The sequence below is a fragment of the Schistocerca serialis genome, unplaced genomic scaffold (genome assembly GCF_023864345.2).
Source record: "Schistocerca serialis cubense isolate TAMUIC-IGC-003099 unplaced genomic scaffold, iqSchSeri2.2 HiC_scaffold_295, whole genome shotgun sequence".
Classification (NCBI taxonomy): Eukaryota; Metazoa; Arthropoda; class Insecta; order Orthoptera; family Acrididae; genus Schistocerca; species Schistocerca serialis.
The window spans coordinates 142501-147500 of NW_026047863.1; the positions used below are offsets into that span (position 1 = coordinate 142501).

At 51.0% G+C, this 5000-nt stretch overlaps 1 non-coding gene across 1 annotated transcript in view; it reads right to left on the reverse strand.

Moving 5' to 3' along the window:
- LOC126444675 (small subunit ribosomal RNA) overlaps nucleotides 1-714 on the reverse strand; it is a 1909-nt gene extending 1195 nt beyond the window's left edge. The window contains exon 1 of the ribosomal RNA XR_007582683.1: nucleotides 1-714. This exon is cut by the window's left edge and continues 1195 nt beyond it. This is a non-coding gene — a ribosomal RNA (small subunit ribosomal RNA).
- Between the last annotated feature and the right edge of the window lie 4286 nt (nucleotides 715-5000).

Sequence of the window (5000 nt, forward strand, 5' to 3'; positions counted from 1 at the left end):
TCCCACGATACATGCCAGTTAAACACCGACGGGCGGTGAACCAACAGCGTGGGACACAAATCCAACTACGAGCTTTTTAACCGCAACAACTTTAATATACGCTATTGGAGCTGGAATTACCGCGGCTGCTGGCACCAGACTTGCCCTCCAATAGATACTCGTTAAAGGATTTAAAGTGTACTCATTCCGATTACGGGGCCTCGGATGAGTCCCGTATCGTTATTTTTCGTCACTACCTCCCCGTGCCGGGAGTGGGTAATTTGCGCGCCTGCTGCCTTCCTTGGATGTGGTAGCCGTTTCTCAGGCTCCCTCTCCGGAATCGAACCCTGATTCCCCGTTACCCGTTACAACCATGGTAGGCGCAGAACCTACCATCGACAGTTGATAAGGCAGACATTTGAAAGATGCGTCGCCGGTACGAGGACCGTGCGATCAGCCCAAAGTTATTCAGAGTCACCAAGGCAAACGGACCGGACGAGCCGACCGATTGGTTTTGATCTAATAAAAGCGTCCCTTCCATCTCTGGTCGGGACTCTGTTTGCATGTATTAGCTCTAGAATTACCACAGTTATCCAAGTAACGTGGGTACGATCTAAGGAACCATAACTGATTTAATGAGCCATTCGCGGTTTCACCTTAATGCGGCTTGTACTGAGACATGCATGGCTTAATCTTTGAGACAAGCATATGACTACTGGCAGGATCAACCAGGGAGCTGCGTCAACTAGAGCTGAGCAGCCGGCCGCCCGGGAGTGTGTCCCGGGGGCCCGCGCGAACACGCAAGCGTCCGCTCAATTATTCTGCAAACAGGAGGAGGCTGAGCTCCCCTGCACAACACACCTCGAAACCCTCTCAGGTCCCGGCGGCGCGCAGCGCCGTCCTAAGTACTTGGTCGGGTTCGAGAGAGGCGCAATCGCCCGGAGTTAGGCGAGTAGACGCTTTAGGTGCGACCACCCGTGCTCCCAACTGAGCTTGCCGCTGCCGACAGAGGCCCGGGAGCGTGCTGTCGTGGCATTGCCGGCGGGAGACAACACGCGCCACCTACGGTGACCGGCAGCTCCAACGCCAGCGCCACAGAAGGACAAAAAGCCCCACTTGGGTGCCGAAGCGAACTCTCCCAGCACAGCGCACGCGCCAACACGTCCGCACAGCTGCGATACAAACCACCTGCGAGAACCGCTGGGGCGACCGAGCAGCAGACGGCGTCGCGGCGCCGAGCGCCGGGCGGCGGCGCATCCTCAGCGCACACAGTCCTCAATCGGACCAGCACACTGCAGATGGCCACCGCGCTTCGCACCGGGCCCGCGAGGACCTACTTTGGCCGCAAGGCGCCGCGAGCAGGGGGCCCCGGCGCGCAGCTGCGCCGCCTGCCGCGTCCGTCGGCCGGCGCGCCTGCCACTGGCCGCCCCCACCAGCCGGCTGTAGCGCGTGCGCCCACGCACCGCGCTGCCAGCACGCCGGGCGGCCCCCCCTCACCGGCCGGGGACAGTCTCACCCAGCCACCGCCGCGTATCGCCTCACACCCAGATCCCCTTTCACGTTCGTGGGCATGGTGGGTATCCCTGAAACAACCAGTTAATAGCTCGACCGATCGTCGCCAACACTGATTCACCTCTAGCGAGAACAACCGCACCACAACGGGTTACCTGTTGTTCATTTGCGTAACGTCACCAGCAAACGTAGACGTCCATCGCCATTTGCAACGAGTATTGCATGCCTGTGTCAGGTGTCACAACACACTACGTCTGCCCACATAGACGCAACAACATGTGCACGCCTCGAGAACACGTGGAAGGTAGCCCCCGTACGTATGCGGTGTCCATTGCGCGAACGACTGTCAGCCGGCCTCTGCAGGATGTCGCAGATGTGGAACGTGGTGCAACATGCTATCACGGTGTGTGAGAAGAGACGACTACGTCCGAATACACGCTCCACTACATCAACAGACTGCTCATGCTGATCGCCATCGAGGGCGTCCGTTCCTCCCACACGTCTGAATGGCGTACCACACTGCAATCCAGCTCTTATAGGGAGACGACACGTAGCTGCGTGCACAATATTTGGACTGTATGGTCTGCCGTTGCTAGGCGCAGTCGTCGTACGGTCACACATGTGCCACGATGTATCATTCAGTACATACGGACCAATGTGCAGTACAGTTTGTGGGTTTTGCGTACATCGGCGGACAGGTGACAGGCCGTACCACAACGTAGGCTGAGTACGTCGGCATGCGAAGGGCATTGAACATGCAAACTTCTCAACGACCAGCTTGCGAAGGCAGGGGGGAAGGGGGGGGGGGGCATGTACGTCCTGCTGCTATCCACATTACAGTGTATAGCAGGAGCATGTGGAAAGTCAGCAACACCTGCAAGGTGTTTAACATGACGCGATACACAGGGGACCGGGCAGTGCGAATAGCGAACTATATTGCGAGGGTTGCGGTTAGGCAACACTACACTAATTTAACGAGTTGCATAACAATTACAGAGCAGGTTAAGGCGCAATATAGGTTAGGTTAAGGCACAACATGGGTTACGTTAAAGCACAACATGGGTTACGTTAAAGCACAACATGGGTTACGTTAAAGCACAACATGGGTTACGTTAAAGCACAATTTAGGTTACGTTAAAGCACAATTTAGGTTACGTTGAAGCACAATTTAGGTTACGTTGAAGCACAATTTAGGTTACGTTGAAGCACAATTTAGGTTACGTTGAAGCACAATTTAGGTTACGTTGAAGCACAAATTAGGTTACGTTGAGGCACAAATTAGGTTACGTTGAGGCACAAATTAGGTTACGTTGAGGCACAAATTAGGTTACGTTGAGGCACAAATTAGGTTACGTTGAGGCACAATATGGGTTAGGTTGAGGCACAATATGGGTTAGGTTGAGGCACAATATGGGTTAGGTTGAGGCACAATATGGGTTAGGTTGAGGCACAATATGGGTTAGGTTGAGGCACAAATTGGGTTAGGTTGAGGCACAATATGGGTTAGGTTAAGGCACAATATGGGTTAGGTTAAGGTACAATATGGGTTAGGTTAAGGTACAATATGGGTTAGGTTAAGGTACAATATGGGTTAGGTTAAGGTACAATATGGGTTAGGTTAAGGTACAATATGGGTTAGGTTAAGGCACAATATGGGTTAGGTTAAGGCACAACATGGGTTAGGTTAAGGCACAACATGGGTTAGGTTAAGGCACAACATGGGTTAGGTTAAGGCACAACATGGGTTAGGTTAAGGCACAACATGGGTTAGGTTAAGGCACAATATGGGTTAGGTTAAGGCACAATATGGGTTAGGTTAAGGCACAACATGGGTTAGGTTAAGGCACAATATGGGTTAGGTTAAGGCACAACATGGGTTAGGTTAAGGCACAACATGGGTTAGGTTAAGGTACAATATGGGTTAGGTTAAGGTACAATATGGGTTAGGTTAAGGTACAATATGGGTTAGGTTAAGGTACAATATGGGTTAGGTTAAGGTACAATATGGGTTAGGTTAAGGTACAATATGGGTTAGGTTAAGGTACAATATGGGTTAGGTTAAGGTACAATATGGGTTAGGTTAAGGTACAATATGGGTTAGGTTAAGGCACAACATGGGTTAGGTTAAGGCACAACATGGGTTAGGTTAAGGCACAACATGGGTTAGGTTAAGGCACAACATGGGTTAGGTTAAGGCACAACATGGGTTAGGTTAAGGCACAACATGGGTTAGGTTAAGGCACAACATGGGTTAGGTTAAGGCACAACATGGGTTAGGTTAAGGCACAACATGGGTTAGGTTAAGGCACAACATGGGTTAGGTTAAGGCACAACATGGGTTAGGTTAAGGTACAATATGGGTTAGGTTAAGGCACAACATGGGTTAGGTTAAGGCACAACATGGGTTAGGTTAAGGCACAACATGGGTTAGGTTAAGGCACAACATGGGTTAGGTTAAGGCACAACATGGGTTAGGTTAAGGCACAACATGGGTTAGGTTAAGGCACAACATGGGTTAGGTTAAGGCACAACATAGGTTAGGTTAAGGCACAACATAGGTTAGGTTAAGGCACAACATAGGTTAGGTTAAGGCACAACATACGTTAGGTTAAGGCACAACGTAGGTTAGGTTAAGGCACAACGTAGGTTAGGTTAAGGCGCAATGTAGGTTAGGTTAAGGTACGATATAGCTGAGGTTAAGGTACAATATCGCTTAGGTTAAGGTACACATTGTTGTAGGGAAAGGTGTATTGGGGGGGGGGGCGGCAGGTTCGTTGATAGTGATTATCGTAAGTGCATGCCTGCGGGATCATCCGATTTGTCACGTCAGGATGCACTTGTGGCTCATGACAGGCGGCGCTCCGATTCCAAGGTTATGGCAGATGTGTGTCTTTCATTCCTGCCATTGTTTGTGTACTGTGACAGGAGGCAGTATTGTGATGTTGGGTGCACCCCTGTGTAGGACATGTGTGGGTGTTCGTGGCTTAACTGAGCAATGGCGGATGTCGGAAGGGTGGGATATTCTGTTTTCTGGGTGGACCTCCCGGTCTGGTTATGATAGTGTGGATTGTGTAATGTGGCGGAGAGGATGCACCGGATGTTCTTCCATGCTGGTGGTTAGATATTGTGTGTGTGCCTGTTAGAGGCAGAGAGTAGTGTGTGATAGTGTCTGGCTGACGTGTGGTTCTCATTGTGTGCAGAGTCTTTCAGCATGTATAGGGACGGTTGTATATATTATCTGTATTCTGATGGCTCTGCATTTATTACTAATCAGTGCCGTGTATACGGTTACTCTGGTTCCAGTCGAAACTGTTCTATCTCTGTACATTAGTGACACTGCGGCTCCACTATGTTGCTGCCCCTGTCGGCCGTTTCCCCCAGTGTATGGCTAGTGATTATCAGCAATCAGTCTATTAGTCAATACCGGTAGTGTGACGACTTCAAATGTCCGGGATGGGGGAAGCTAAACCCTTCCCGTGGGTCAGGGCCTAGAAAGACTCTTCCCACGC